Genomic DNA, 17,187 nt, shown 5'->3' with positions numbered 1-17,187 from the left:
TACATTTAGGCTGCAACAAAGTCAAGTGCTTTTCTTGCTTATTTTTTTTCCTTCTTTGAGAACAGAAGACACCAGAAAAAAAATATTTTGTGAGAAAACAACAGTTCCTTACTCTGTACCACCTGCTTAAATGCAAACCAAAGGCACCCAAATGATGCAACCCATGAGTGTGGAAGAGGCTGGCGGATGGGCTGTCACGTCTGGCTGATCTGATGTCAGAGCAGATCATGTGGTGCTCTGTGGGCAGCTGGGACTGGCCCGCCGAAAGCACATGGATTACAGTCTGAGGCTGTAATGGGAAAGTCGGTTCCTGGGCTGCTGTCTCATAGACATCAGCTTGCAGGGAAGCTGGGGGCTCTCCGACTTGCCCTGCTCCGGGGCCCCTCCTGCTGCGTGACTCACAGGCACATTGCAGAGAGAAGCTGCCGCTCCCAGTAAGTGCTTAAAGAAGGTCTTTATTCAGAGCATTTTGGAAGCGGGGAGGAAGTGTTTGTGTTGATAGGGGGTGCTGGAAGCCTTTGTAAAACCCCCTCCTTGGATCTGGGCTGGGCAGCGGCGCTTTCCATGCCATTCTGGAGTTCAAAGGCAGCGCTGATGTGCAAATGTTCCCCAGCCCTGGTTTTGGTTTGTTCTCCATGTGATGTGTTTTTCTGATTTGCATTTTCTCTTTCTTTAACCGTAGGGCAGATTTTTGAGATCTGGTTAAAGTGAATTGATTTCAGATTCCCAGCCCCGGAGTGGACTTGGTGCTCCCTGTATGATAAGCAGGGAGAGGGGCAAGAGGGTGGTGGCTCTTTTGGTCAGAATCACTGCTTGTGTGAAGACACTGACTGTGTCTGTGCCGGAGAAAGTGGTCGCCACCCCTTCTCTGCACTGGGTGAGTGGGTGGTGTGAGAGAAAGCGGGGGCGAACCAGCAGCGACGAGATTTGATTAGTTTTTGGTAAACAGCAGTGCTATTAGTATATTGCCTTTTTCTTACGGTCAAAATTTATATTAAATAGTGTCAGCTGGCAGAACAGGTGCTGGCAGTGGAAGAATGATGGAGTTCTTTCTCCCTTTCCCAGCTAGTGAATTGCCTTTCCTGCATCGAAAGCCCAATTAAGGAGTAGAGAGAAATGTGACAGATACAGATTTCTGAGCGCTGTTTTTTTTGTTTGTTGGTTTGTTCTTTTGTTTGGTTTTTATTTTTTATTCTTAGCAAGCACCATATTTCCACCCGCATGCATCAGGAATGATTCTCACCTTGACGATGTCTTAGGTGTGGCCTTTTTGGAGAGCAAAGGAATAAATTCGATTACATCCTTCTCTTCCTTCTGAGCATATAACATTAAGTTTGTTTTAGAGACTGAAAATAAATGTGTGTGGTTGGAAGGAGATATAAAGGGGAATTTAGAAGAACAGATTGTTTATTTGCCCTGGCACTTTTCTGTGAACACTTGATAGAGTTCTAGGTCAAGGTGTATGGTGTCCCCTTGAGGGATAATAGGCAAATAATTAGGCTATGTCTTTAAGCATTGGAAAATCTTTATTTTTTTAAGGAACAGAACCTGGTCTTTTCTGTGAATCTCTGCACAAACCATAGGCTTTGGGGCCAAACACTGATTCCAGAGACACTTAGGCATTGAAGAAACTTTTGGGTGAGAAAGATGATGGTATGAATGCAAAGAAAATATGCTTAGATGGGTTTTGTCCTTCTTTTTTTTTTTTTAAGCCTTTTGCAGTATATGGTTTAAGTCACAGAACAACAAACAACAGAAGAGACCGTGCCCCACCCATAGTGTTGTGAACATGGATGATTCCCCTCCCATTCTATTCCACTGAACTGCATAAACACCACCACAGAGACAGTTCTAATTCATCTTTTGAACCCTGTATGTTACAGGTACAAGCCATATAAAATGAAGACATAGAAAAATGGAAGATCCTCCCATCCCACCCTACTTTCTCCTCCTTCCATATTGTTGAGTAAAGCTAGATTTATCCTGGGAAGGGTCTCCATCCCTGCTTGTAATTTTGTTAGCCATTTCGTGTAGGCGAGCACGGTGTGAGGATTTCAGAGGTAGTCTTCCTGATCTGGCCCTCTGTCCCTGCCTAGACCACACCCCCTTTTTTGGCCACATGCCTAAAACTCTTTCTGAAGGGGAGTGTGATAAAACGATGCCCATCCTTGGGCACATGGATTCCTCCGTCACATAAACCGAAGAGCCCTGATTTCTCTGCAGACACACGTTTCCTGCATCTCAGGGTGAAGATACCCAGTTATGGGGTTTTAGAATTCCTTTTCTTTAAAGATTAACACAGTAATGTGAAAAGAAATGGAAGAAAATTATCCATTTTTCCATCTCACTCACACAACTCTGTTTAATGTCCTGTATTCTCTTCCTGTCTTTATCATCACATTAGGCTAGCTATGTTTAATGCAGAGGGGCTATCCACACTCCTCCAGATTTCTACTTTTCAGGGAAGGCACCTGTAGTTACAGACTTAGAGCTGGACCAGACCCTATTAGGACTGATAGTTCAGCCGTATTTCACAGAGGGTAAAGCTGGCCAGAGTTACACATCTGTTGAGTGAGAGTTGGGACCAGAACCCAGATTGCCTGACTGTCCAGTGCTCCTTCTGCAATCATGAATCCTAAGGAGAGAACATTTTCTTTAAAAATTAGGTGTTTTTTTCAATTTCTGGTTCTTTTTTATTTTATTTAAAATGCTGTGTAATTATTAGCATAGTAAAATGACTGTAATTTCACTGTCTTTCCTGAAGAATGTCTTGCAATAGATTGGAAAGTCAATTTTGTTTTTTTTAATTAGAGACAGGTTCTTGCTGTGTTGTCCAAGCTGGACTCAATTCCTGGGCTCAAGTAATCCTCCTGCCTTAACCTCCCAAGTAGCTGGGATTACAGGCATGAGCCACTGTGCCTAGCTTTGCCTTTGTTTTTCTGTTTGTTTTTGGAGATAGGGTTTCTCTTTGTTGCCCAGGCTGGAGTGCAGGGGCGTGACCATAGCCCATGTAACCTTAAACTTGGGCTCAAACAATCCTTCAGCCTTAGACTCCTAAGTGGCTGGGACTACAGGTGCATGCTGCTATGCCGGGATAATTTTAAAAATTTTTTGTGGACATGGAGTCTTGCTATGTTGTCAGGGCTAGTCTGGAACTCCTGGGCTCAAGTGGTCCTACTGTGTTAGCTTCCCTAGTAGCTGGGATTACAGGCATGCACCATCCCACCTAGTTCAGATTGGAAAATCTTTACAGAGAAAATTAAGTTCTATTTTCTTAGGAAAGTAGCATGTTTATATTCTTTGTGGGTCATCTGATGAAATCTCAAATACCTGATTGTTACAGTTTTCTAATCTTGGCTTTCTGAGAATGTAGACCACCCTTTTTTTTTTTTTTTTTTTTTTTTTTGATACTGGGACTCAGTCTGTCACCCAGGCTGGAGTGCAGTGGTGTGATCACAGCTCATGTAACCTTGAACTCTTGGGCTCAAGTGATCCTCTCACCTCAGCCTTTTAAGTAACTGGGATTATAGACAAGCACCACTATGCTGTCTTCTACCCTAATTAATAAGGGGATTATTGTTTAGTTATGGCAAACCACATACCACGAGAACATTTAGAAGCTTCATTCTATTTGGGTGGTTTTCTGAATCATATAATTTTTTTTTTTTTTTTTTTTTTTTTTTTTTTTTTTGAGACAGGGTCTGTCTGTCACCCAGGCTGGAGTGCATTGGTGCAATCTTGGCTTAATGCCACCTCCACCTCCTGGGCTCAAGTCATCCTCCTATCTCAGCCCTACCAAGTAGCTGGGATCACAGGTGCACGCCACCACACCCAGCTAACTTTTGTATTTTTTGTAGACACAGGGTTTCACCTTGTTGCCCAGGCTGGTCTTGAACTCCTGGGCTCAAGTGATCCACCTGCCTCAGCCTCCCAAAGTGCTGGGATTACAGGCATGAGCCACTGCGCCTAATTTTCTTTCTTTATACAAACCTATTCATGGTGACATATTTAAAAACCATTTAAGGGGCTGGGCGCGGTGGCTCACGCCTATAATTCTAGCATTTTGGGAAGCCGAGGTGGGAGGATCACAAGGTCACGAGATTGAGACTATCCTGGTTAACACTGTGAAACCCTGTCTCTACTTTAAAAAAAAACAAACAAAAATTAGCTGGGCTTGGTGGCATGTGCCTGTAGTCCCAGCTACTCAAGAGGCTGAGGCAGGAGAATCTCTTGAATCCGGGAGCCAAGATTGCGCCACTGCTCTCCAGCCTGGGCGACAGGCCGTCTTTAAAAAAAAAAAAGAAAAAAAAAGAAAAGAAGAAAAAGAAAAGCAACAACAAAAAAACCATTTAAGGCCAGGCATAGTAGCTCATGCCTGTAAATTCTAGCTCTTTGGGAGGCCGAGGCGGGCAGATTGCTTGAGGTCGGGAGTTCGAGACCAGCTTGGCCAATATGACGAAACCTTGTCTCTGCTAAAACTACAAAAATTAGTTGGGGGTGGTGGCATGTGCCTGTGGCCCCAGCTACTTGGAGGGGTGAGGTAGGAGGATGGCTTCAAACCAGGAGGCAGAGGTTGCAGTGAGCCAAGATCACAACCTGCACTCCAGTCTGGGTGACAGAGTATCACCCTGTCTCAAAAAAAAAAAAAAAAAAAAAAAAAACCTGAAAAAATAAAAACAAAATAAAAAACATTTAAAAGATGTTTAATTCAAAATAAAATTTCAGATTAATTTTTTCCCTGTTGAGATCAATGCTAGGCCCACAAGAGATTTTAAAAAAATACTTGTTCATTGAATGATAGAACAAATATATAGAACATTGCAATTCTTGCTTATGAGTATAATGAGATTTAAAAGGTAATCCAACATTATGCTGTTCCACAATGTTATTAGAATGCCCATCTGTTAATTATTCAATCTTATTTTGGTAAGGGTAAGACTACCACGTATTTGCTTAAAATAATGCAGATATGAATAAATATCATAGATAATTCACCTGTGTTGATGCTATTTGTAAAAGCAATAAACACAAAGTTAGATTGGGTGTTGTTTAATTACAATTGTTGGAAGTCTCAAATTCAGTACAGAGGCCCTCTGATTATATCCTGGATATGCAATAGTCAGTTTCTACTGGTTGAGTGGGGATATCTCTTTATTGTAGACATTAAACTATAGTGATATATTGGGAGAAATTAGTTCTGGTGGCTTTGAGTGGTTTCAAAAAGAATAATTGGGACACTGTTCTAAACAGCCAGCACTCTCTAGCTCAGAAACAAATGGCTGCATGTGTGACATTTCTAAATGGTGACATCTTCAAGGAACTCTTTAAATGGTTACTTATTTTAAGCTTCAGGTTATGAAGGAAAGAAAAAATTAGGCAGGGGATATTAGTTGTTAATGCTCCTAATATGAACAGATAGAAACTTCAGATAAAGATATCATTTATTTAAAAAAGATGTAACTAAGAGGAAATGCAAAAAAAAAAAAAAAAAAAAAAAAAAGCAAAGTTCAGTAAAGTAAATAGCTGCTGTACTAATTGTAAATTTCACTCTTTGAGGTCTTGGGTGCCTTTAACCGATTCCATTTAGGCAGAAAGCACAAGCAAATATCTCTTGTAAACAAAGCAACAAATTTAAGTTAATGCTAATGCGTTCACAGCCAGAGCCAAAAGTTTTTCAGGGTTATTATAACACACTGGGCTCTCAGCCCATCCATCTAAATGTCCAAAGTAGACTAAAGTTATGGATCAGCCCATTGTATATACCATCCCACATGAGAGCCAGATGCTACTGTTTACTGTGCTAGTGACTTAGCCAGATTCAATGTGAAATTTGAGATTACTGTTTGGGGTCCCTGGAAGTTATAGATGGATTTTTCTGATCATGGATTTAGGCTTCTATACTTCAATCTGTTTTGATTAATGCCGATTTTTTTTTAAGGACAATTTTTTAAACCTAATTTATACCCTAAACTTTAGATGGAGAGTTTCCTTATAAAAATTGGGTTCATTTATTGTCTTTGGACCTTGGATGTGTTGTAGGTCTTCACCATCTATCTATCTATCTATCTATCTATCTATCTATCTATCTATCTATCTATCTATTTATCGATCGGGAGACAGGGTCTTGTTCTGTCACCCAGGCTGGAGGGCAGTGGTGTGATCATAACTTACTGCAGTCTCGCTCTTGGCCTCAAGCGATTTTCCTGCCTCAGCCTCCTGGGTAACTAAGATGACAAGACTACAGGAGAGTGACAGGACTACAACCATGACAAGTTAATTTTTTAAGTTTTATTTTTGTGTAGACAGGGTGTTGTTCTGTTGTCCAGGCTGGTCTTGAACTCCTGGCTTCAAGCAATCCTCCTGCCTTAGCTTCCCAAAGTGCTGGGATTACAGGTGTGAGCCACTGTACCCTGCCTTTAGCATATTTTTATTCTTTGTTTTGAGGATGGAAAAGAAGCCATGGAATTCTATTGCACAGCAACTACACTAGAAAATGTAATTATAATGCAGATTTTAAGATGATTTGGTAAAAAACCAGTTCTGTGTATATTGAGAAAAAGACTATCCACTGTCTTAAGAAAATGTGGCACATATACACTATGGAATACTATGCAGCCACAAAAAAGGATGAGTTCATGTCCTTTGTAGCAACATGGATGAAGATGGAAACCATCATTCTGAGCAAACTATCACAAGGACAGAAAACCAAATACCACATGTTCTCACTCATAGGTGGGAATTGAACAATAAGAACACTTGGACACAGGGTGGGGAACATCACACACTGGACCTGTCATGGGGTCGGGGGGGGAGGAGATATACCTAATGTAAATAACAAGTTAACGGGTGCAGCACACTAACACGGCACATGTATACATATGTAACAAACCTGCCTGTTGTGCACATGTACCCTAGAACTTAAAGTATAATTTAAAAAATAACAAATAATAAATTAAAAAAAAAGAAAAAAGAAAAAGACTATCCAGTGTCCTCAGTTGGAAAGAAAATTTCATCATTCAAGACCCAGTATTATCAGATTTTGTTGACATAGTTAGATCCCTTATCCCTTAACCCTCTCCGATTTGGTTTATGTCCTTTTCATCCAATTAAACGGTTTTTTGAGGAAGTATCACAAGTAATGATAATACTATCAATAATACTACCAATACTACAACAGCAACTGTTGTAGGGAAGGAAAGATTTCTTTTCCTCATCCATTGCTAAGTTCATGGCTGAGGCACCTATAACAAAAGACAGATTAACCAGAGAAAATCATAAACCAAATTCATTTAATTAATATGTTTTGGCCGGGCGCGGTGGCTCAAGCCTGTAATCCCAGCACTTTGGGAGGCCGAGACAGGCGGATCACGAGGTCAGGAGATCGAGACCATCCTGGCTGACACGGTGAAACCCCGTCTCTACTAAAAAATACAAAAAAACTAGCCGGGTGAGGTGGTGGGCACCTGTAATCCCAGCTACTCGGGAGGCTGAGGCAGGAGAATGGCGTGAACCCGGGAGGCGGAGCTTGCAGTGAGCTGAGATCCGGCCACTGCACTCCAGCCTGGGCGACACAGCGAGACTCCGTCTCAAAAAAAAAAAAAAAAAAAAAAAAAAATTAATATGTTTACATGACATAAAAGCCTTCAGAAATGAAGACCCAAAGAAACAGGTACATTTGTACATTTTTGTGCTTAGGGTTGATGAAGAGTAGACAGTTGTGGAAAAGTATGATTGGACAAAGGAGGTGTGATCTAATGGTAATAAACTGGGGGACTTAGCTAGACCTGTGTGTTCAGATTTGTCTCTGTGTCCCTGTGCCTTTGGAGATAAGAACATTCCTTTCCTCCAGATATAGGGTGGGCACCTCTCCATGAGAGCCTTAATGACTTATTTCACAGGAAGGTCAAAGAATTGTTTTTTGGCTTACTTCAGGGGAGAAAGGCAAGAGAAAGTCAGCGAGTAACTTTTCTGCTTCTACTGCTTCCTCAAATGCCAAAGTGCCGTATTTTGGGGTAGCACATCCTGAACCCCATCACTGCTAAATGCTGAGCACTTTCCATACGCAAGACCCTGCACTAATACTTCACTTATTTATGGACGTTTCATAGATGGTATGATGAACTTGCCCCAAATGTGTGACTTGTCATTTGAGAATCCAGTCTGTCTAGACTTTTTAAGTCTAAGGCCTATCTCATAACCTGTTGTTACTGTTTTGACTATAAATTTCTACAGAGTCGTGTAGTCTGTTTTGCTTCAGACTTCAAAACCACTTGTGACATCTGTACCAAACACAGTGACAATGGTCTCATTGCAACCTGAAAAGCCAGTTGTCCCTGGAACAGCAGTAACACTGTCCCTTCCAGCAGTAACTTCTGAAGAATCTTCAGGTGCAGCTATTTTGTCTTCCATCTGTGAAACCTGTTGTTACTTCTGCCGGGACCGCATCTGACAAGCCTGTTATTGGCACTCCAATTCAAATCAAACTTGCCCAGTTGGGCCCTGTCCTTTCACAACCAGCTGGGATTCCATAGTTAGTTAAAGTCAAGCAACTAGTAGTTCAGCAGCCTTCAGGAGGCAATGAAAAACAGGTGACCACACTTTCACATTCCTCAGCATTGACCATTTAGAAATCTGGATAGAAGACGATGCCAGTGAACACTGTAATACCTACCAGTCAGTTTCTTCCAGCTTCCATTCTAAAGCAAATTACTCTGCCAGGAAATAAAATTCTGTCGCTTCAAGCATCTCCTACTCAAAAAAATAAAAGAGAATGGAACAACATACTTCAGGGATGAAGATGACATCAATGATGTGACTTCTATGTCAGGGGTCAAACTTAATGAAGAAAATGCCTGTATCTTAGCAACAAACTCTGAATTGGTTGGCACACTCATTCAGTCATGTAAAGATGAACCATTTCTTTTTATTGGAGCTCTACAAAAGATAATGTTAGACATTGGTAAAAAGCATGACATTACAGAACTTAACTCTGATGCTGTGAACTTGATCTCCCATGCAACACAGGAACAATTACGAGGCCTTCTAGAAAAACTGACTGCAGTTGCTCAGCATCGTATGACTACTTACAAGGCAAGTGAAAATTACATCCTGTGTAGTGATACCAGGTCACACACACCTCAAATTTCTTGAAAAGCTGGATCAATTGGAGAAGCAGAGAAAGGATTTAGAAGAAACAGAAATGTTACTTAGGGCAGCGAAGAGTCGTTCTAATGAAGAAGATCCAGAACAGCTGAGATTAAAGCAGAACACCAATGAGTTACAGCATTTGGAACTTGAACAGATGCAGCATAGAGATGCTAATCTCACAGCTCTTGCAGCTATTGGACCAAGGAAGAAGAGACCACTAGAACTTGGAAGTGAGGGCTTAAAATACAACCTTCTTGCTTCTGGGACATCCAGCCTAACAAGTCACCAAACTGTTGCTTCGTCCAAGAATCTGCCTCAGGGACTTGATATTTTGTATGGACAGGAGCAGGAGATGAAGTATTCTCGAGTTCTATACCTGGCCCTTCTGAAGTGACCACTCCACTCTCCATCCAGATCCTTGCTATTTACTGCCAAGGAAGACACAAAGAGCATTGTTGCACTGTCCTCAAATTTCAGTTTCTGGAAAATAATCACCAATACGAAAGAGCAAATGAATGGAAAAACATTTCATGCTCATGGATAGGAAGAATCAATATTGTTAAAATGGCCATACTGCCCAAATCAATTTACGGATTCAACACTATTCCTATTTAAGTGCCAACACTAGTTTTTACAGAACTAGAAAAAGCTATTCTAAAATTCATATGGAATAACAAAAGAGCCAGAATAAACAAAGCAATCCTAAGCAAAAAGAACAAAGCTGGGGGTATTACCCTGCTCATCTTCAAACTATACCACAGGCTACAGTAACCAAAACAGCATAGTATTGGTACAAAGACAGACATAGAGGCTAATAGAACAGGTTAGAGAACACAGAAATAAAGTCGCAAACCTACAACCATTTGATCTTCAACAAAGCCTACAAAAATAAGCATTGGGGAAAGGATTCCCTATTCAATAAACACTGCTGGGATAACTGGCTAGCCATATGCAGAAGACTGAAACACGACCCCTTTCTTTCACCATATACAAAAATCAACTCAAGATGAATTAAGGACTTTTTTTTTTTTTTTTTTTGAGACAGAGTCTTGCTCTGTCACCCAGGCTGGAGTGCAGTGGCATAATCTCGGCTCACTGCAAGCTCCGCCTCCCGAGTTCAAGCAATTCTCTTCCTTGGCCTCCTGAGTAGCTGGGATTACAAGCGCCCACCACCACGCCTGGCTAATTTTTGTATTTTTAGTAGAGAGGGGGTTTCACCACCTTGGCCAGGCTGGTCTTGAACTCCTGACCTCGTGATCCACCTGCCTTGGCCTCCCAAAGTGCTGGGATTATAAGCGTGAGTCACCGTGCCCGGCTGAATTAAGGACTTAAATATAAAATCTGAAACTATAAAAACCCTAGCAGAACACAGAAAGTGCAATTCTAGACACAGGCTCTGGCAAAGATGTCATGACAAAGATTCCAAAAACAATTGCAATAAAACCAAAAATTGACAAATGGGACCTAATTAAAGTAAATGATGTTTGCACAGCAAAGGAAACTATTAACAGAGTAAACAGACAACCTCCAGAATGGAGGTTTGCAAACTATGTATCCAGCAAAGATCTATGTATCCAGCAAAGGTCTAATACCTGGAATCTATAAGGCACTTAAAGCAAAAAACAAACAACCCTATCAAAAAATGGGCAAAGGAGGCTGGGTGTGGTGGTTCACACCTGTAATTCCAGCTCTTTGGGAGGCGGAGGCGGATGGATCACTTGAGGCCAGGAGTTCAAGAACAGGCTGGCCAGTATGGTGAAACCCCATCTCTGCTAAAAGCAAAACAAAAATTAGCTGGGCGTGGTGGTGCTTGCCTGTAATCCCAGGTATTTGTGGGGCTGAGGCACAAGAATCGCTTGAACTCAGGAGGCAGAGGTTTCAGTGAGCTGAGATCATGCCACTGCATTCTAGCCTGGGTGACAGAGTGGGACTCTGTCTCAAAAATATAAATAAATACATAAATACATAAATAAATACAGTGCAGTTTAAATCCAATGTTTGTTTGTTGGATTTATGTCTAGATAATCTGTCCAATGCTGAGAGTAGAGTGTTTAAGTCCTGAACTATTACTGTATTAGAGTCTATTTCTCCCTTTATATCTGGGTGTTTTGGTGTTGGGTACACATACATTTACAATTATATTTATTACATCCTCAGGCCTGGTGCAGTGGCTCATGCCTATAATCCCAGCACTTTGGGAGGCCAAGGTAGAAGGATTGCTTTGAGACCAGGAGTTAGACTAGCCTTGGCAACATAGTATAAGCCCATCTCTACAAAAAAAAAAAAAAAGAAAAAGAAGGGGCAAAGGACGTGGAGAGACACTTCTCAAAACAGGACACACAGGCGGCCAACAGGCATATGAAAAAAAATTCTCAAAACTAATCATTAGAGATGTGTAAATCAAAACCACAATGAAATATCATCTCACACCAGTTAGAAGGGCTACTATGAAAAAGTCAAGGCTGGGTGTGGTGGCTCACACCTGTAATCCCAGCACTTTGGGAGGCCGAGGCAGATAGATCACAAGGTCAGGAGATTGAGACCATCCTGGCTAACACGGTGAAATCCCATCTCTACTAAAAATACAGAAACAAAATTAGCTGGGCGTGGTGGTGGGTGCCCCTAGTTCCAGCTACTCGGAAGGCTGAGGCGGGAGAATGGCGTGAACCCAGGAGGTGGAGCTTGCAGTGAGCAGAGATCGTGCCACCGCACTCCAGCCTGGGCAACAGAGTGAGACTTGGTCTCAAAAAAAAAAAAAAAAGTAAAAAATAATAGATGCTGGTGAGGTTGCGGAGAAAAGTGAACACTTATACACACTGCTGGTGGGAATGTAAACTAGGTCAGCCACTATGGAAAGCAGTTTGAAGATTTCTCAAAGAACTTAAAAGAGGGCTACCCTTTGACACAGCATCTCATCACTGAGTATATAACCAAAGAAACATAAATTGTTCTACCATCAAGTCATATGCAAACATATGTTCATTGCAGCGCTGTTCACAATAGCAAAGACATGGAATCAACCTGAAAACCTATCAACAGTGGACTGGGTAAATAAAATGTGGTACATACACAACATGGAATACTACACAGTCATTAAAACGAATGAGATCATGTTCTTTGCAGCAATATAGATGGAGCTGGAGGCCATTATCCTAAGCAAATTAACACAGTAACAGGAAACCAAATACCAGATGTTCTTATTTGTAGGTGGAAGCTAAACGTGGAGTACAAATACACATGGACACAAAGAAGGGAACAGTAGACACTGGGGTCTACTTAAAGGTGGAGTGTGGGAGGAGAGTGAAGATTGATACTTTTTGGTTACTATGGTTATTACCTGGGTAACAAAATAATCTATACACCAAACCCCTGTAACATGCAATTTTTTTTTTTTTTTTGAGACAGTCTCATTATGTCACCCAGGCTGTAGCGCAGTGCCACAATCTCAGGCCACTGCAACCTCTGCTTCCCGTGTTCAAGCAATTCTCCTGTCTCAGCCTCTTGAGTAGCTAGGACTACAGGTGTGAGCCACCAACACCTGGCTAATTTTTGTATTTTTAGTAGAGACAGGGTTTCGCCATGTTGACCAGGCTGGTTTCTAAATCCTGGCCTCAAGTGATCCTCCTGCCTCGGCCTCCCAAAGTGCTGTGATTACAGGCATGAGCCACAGCACCTGGCCTATAAGACGCAATTTACTTATATACCAAACCTGCACATGTACCCCTAAAACTCAAATAAAAGTTGGAAGAAAAAAAATAGATTTTGCATCATTTTACAGTCACAAAATTATTTTATTTTGCCCGGGAAAGACTATTGTTTCTTCATATTGTATACTCTGTGCTTACTAAAACTTTGTTGATATGGATAAAAGCAGAGTCATTCAAATTGTTATTTGTAGAGTAGTACTGCAGAATTTTAAATACCTCATCCTGATATTGTATGATATTCAATTTCAGAATAAACTAAGTCCTGTAAGAACATTTGGCCCAGATGTTACTAAAAATAATTGTTGCTCTAAAATTTCACACAGAGAATAACATTCCATGGTCTTCTACTGTTATGCGCTATTGCTTCATTTTTCCATTTGGGATTGAAAAGGAGAAATTTAGAAAAATATTTTAAAATGATACATATTCTTGCTTTATAACCTCCAATATTCTGCTTCAGTTAAATCTAAATTGTTGTAAAGAGACAACTGTATACTTGTGTTTAACCACTCATCTGTTTAAAGTATTTAGAATTTAAGTTGGAAAGAGACAAGTCCGCCTAAAGACAGATAGCAGGTAGTGTATGTACTATATGTTAGGACATGGAGCTAGGATAGGTTGGAAGGACAGAAAGTGATCTGTAGCAGCTGGATGGGAAGACTAGCTTCATTTGGACATGGGACAGTATGAAAGGTGGTCTTACTTTCAGTTTGAACCACAAGAGAAACAGAAAGAGGCTTGGTTGTTCTGATAGTGAAGGAAATTCCTTAGAAGTTTTACTGAAGAAAGCCTTGGAATACAGAATTATAAAAAGTTTTAAACAGAATAAGCCAAACATGAGGTAGTGGGTAAGGGGAGGAAATAATACGCTGAAATGCCAATCTTTAGACCACAGTAGCTCTAAAATCTAGAGCATTAGAATATTGGATTGGACAGACAGCTGGCTGGAGATGTCTGATTTTGGAACTGTCAGGGCAATTTTTGCAAGATAAATCTGATAGGTCAAAATTAGAGTAGTTTAAGCAGTGAATACTCTCATTTACACTTAATGATTAGTTTTGATGATATACGATGCGCCTAGGTGGCTGTATATTTTTTCCTTTAATTTATGAATGATTTATGTTTTAAAATACTTAATAGACTGTCCCAAATTCGAAAGGTACAAAAGGATAAATAAATCTTTCTTTATCCCTGGTGCTCCAGTTCTCCTCCTGAGAGACAACTGCTGTTTTTAATTCCATGTGTGTCTTCCGAGTATATTGTATAACTATATATATACATAGATATAACTTTTAAAACACAAATTGTAACATACTATATATACTATTCTGTGCCTTTTTTTCATTTAACATGTCTAGAAGATTATTCTCTGTCAGTATATACAAAGTTGCCTTACGCTTTAAAGAAATGTTTCATTATGAAAAAGTTCAGACATACACAAAACTAGAACGTATAATGGATCCCCAGGTATCCATTACCCAGCTCAACACATATATCAATATTTTGACATTCTTACTATGTATTAGATGATATTAAAAATTATTAACTTTGTCAGGTGAGATAGTGGCTTGGTGGTTATATTTAAAAAATGTTCTTAGAGAAGCATCTGGAAATATTTATGACTGAAATGATATGTTCTCTGACGTTTGAGATTTACTTTAAAATACACCAGAAGAAAAAAGTATGTGTGGAAGGAATAGCTTGAACCAAGATTGGCAAAATGTTGAAGTTAAGTGCATGCAGATTCATTATATCATTTTCTCCTCTATTGTGTATGTTAGAAAATTTCTATAATAAGAAATACATTTGCCAATCTGGTTCCATCTATAGCTCTCCCCTTTTTTGGAAGTATTTTAAAATGAATCCTAGATATTATGTAATTTCACCCATAAATACTTCTGTATGTATTTCTAATATTATAAGGACTTAAAAAAACACTACAAAGCCATTATCACATCTCAGAAAATTAACAGTAATCTTAGTATAATCCAATATCCAGTCAATTTTCCAATTGCTCTGATTTCCTCCAAAATGTCTTTTTGCAGTTGCATTATTTAAGAGTCAAATTAGGTTCATATATGGCATGTCTTAGGTCTTTCTTGATCTTTAGTAATCAGACATTATAAAAAATTAGATTTTTAAAAAACAGACACTTACTTCATTGAGAAACTGGCTTATCTGTTCTGTAGAAGGCCCCACCTTGAGGATTGTTTTTTGTTTTTTGTTTTTTTTTGAGATGGAGTCTTGCTCAGTCACCAGGCTAGAGTGCAGTGGTGTTATCTCTGCTCACTGCAACCTCTGCCTCCTGGGTTCAAGTGATTCTCCTACCTCAGCCTCCTGAACTACAGGCGCACACCACCACGCCCAGCTAATTTTTGTATTTTTTTTTTTAGTAGAGATGGGGTTTCACCATGTTGACCAGGATGGTCTTGATCTCTTGACCTTGTGATCCACCTGCCTCAGCCTCCCAAAGTGCTGGGATTACAGGCGTGAGCCACCACGCCCAGCTCACCTTCTGGATTTGACTGGTTGTTTCCTTCAGGTGTGGTTCAACTTGTTCCTCTATCCCTTATATTTGAGTCTTGATTAAATTCACTTTCAGTATGTTGCCAAGACTCCTTCATAGGGGGTGCTTGTTCTGCTCTTCCTGCTGTATCATCTCAGGAGGCCCACTAGTCTTATGTTTCACTTTGAGTGGTACTAAGATTTAGGAGAGGATTTGGGTAGTGTCAGCCTCATCTGTCATCAACATTTCACTTGATGTTTTTGGCATGCAATGATTATTAATGATTGAGTCCATTATTTCATTAGGGATTACAAAACAATTTTTATTTTTATTTTATTTTAGTTTTTTTTTGAGATGGAGTATCACTCTCTTTCCCAGTCTGGCAATCTCGGTTCACTGCAAGCTCCGCCTCCTGGATTCATGCCATTCTCCTGACTCAACCTCCCGAGTAGCTGGGACTACAGGTGCCCGCCACCACGCCTGGCTAATTTTTTGTATTTTTAGTAGAGACGGGGTTTCACTGTGTTGGCCAGGATGGTCTCGATCTCCTGACCTCATGATCCACCCACCTCAGCCTCTCAAAGTGCTGGGATTACAGGCGTGAGCCACTGCGCCCGGCCACGATTTTTAAATTCTTACATTCTGTTTATACTTATTATTTGGAATTGTTCTGCAAAGAAGTTTCCTTCATAACTATTTGATAAACCAAAGTATACAGTTGGCTTATTCTTTTTAATAACCACATAGCATTTTATTGTACTATAATTTAATTGGTCATCTATTATTTAAAGTATTTACTCTTTTTGGTTTGTTTACATTTTTTCCAACTGTATTTTCTCATATACTTATGCATTTACAATGAATAGTAAACTATATAATTTTATAGTTACATTTTAATGGAAAAATAATTATCAGACTTTTTCTCTCTGTGTGGATGAATTTAGTATAAATATAAGAGGCCAAACCTGTATTTTAACCCTTGGTTGGTTACTTATTTATCACATGATGATGGGGAAATTATCCTTTCTTTTTTCTTTCTTTCAATTTATTCTTTGAAAGCCTCATTTTCTTAATTAATATACTGAGAATAATAACCAATTTCCAGAGTGTTTTAAGGATTAAATTAAAAAACTATCAAAATGCTTGGTAAAGTTCTTAGCATAGAGTAAGTGCTCATTAAAATGAACTTTCTGCTAAAATTTGAGGGATACGTGGAATAGCACATGCAAATTCTATTGGATAGGGCTTAGCAAATAGATGTTCAATAAATAGTGCCACTTTTCTCCATTTCTTAATTTTTCCCCAATCTGAGTAGTAGTGAAGATTACTTTTTTTCCCTAGGCTGTTTTCAGGAGTAATAAATAAATAAACCTTAGGTGCCCTGAGTTTTTTGCTGTGAAAGATCATTCTTCTGTTGGCCTTTATGGAGGCTTATCTGGAATTGCTGGGTCACGGCTTTCTATCCTGGGAGGCTGATATGGTTTGGCTTTGTGTCCCCACCCAAATCTCATCTCAAATTATAATCCCCACATGTTGAAGGAGGGACCAAATGGGAGGTAATTGGATCATGGGGGCAGTTTCCCCCATGCTGTTCTCATAATAGTGAGTGAGTTCTCATGAGAGCTGATGGTTTTAAAGTGTGACACTTCCTTGCTCTCTCCCTCTTGCCACCGTGTGAAGAAAGTGCCTTGCTTCTCCTTCTGCCATGATTGTAAGTTTCCTGAGGCTTCCCCAGCCATTCAGAACATCTTTTATTTATAAATTACCCAGTCTCAGGTAATCTTTATCGCAGTGTGAGAAAGGACTAATAAAGAGAATTGGTACCAA

General features: G+C 40.0%; 1 protein-coding gene and 1 pseudogene across 7 annotated transcripts in view; both read left to right on the top strand.

The window, feature by feature from the left end:
* ANK2 (ankyrin 2) overlaps nt 1–17,187 on the top strand; it is a 695,484-nt gene that overhangs the window by 126,546 nt on the left and 551,751 nt on the right. The window lies entirely within an intron of this gene.
* Nucleotides 295–14,064, top strand: LOC126955002 (transcription initiation factor TFIID subunit 4B-like; annotated as a pseudogene).

The sequence above is a fragment of the Macaca thibetana genome, chromosome 5 (assembly GCF_024542745.1).
Source record: "Macaca thibetana thibetana isolate TM-01 chromosome 5, ASM2454274v1, whole genome shotgun sequence".
NCBI lineage: Eukaryota > Metazoa > Chordata > Mammalia > Primates > Cercopithecidae > Macaca > Macaca thibetana.
The sequence above is the reverse complement of the archived record's forward strand: the minus strand, read 5'-3'. Positions and strand labels throughout refer to the sequence as shown.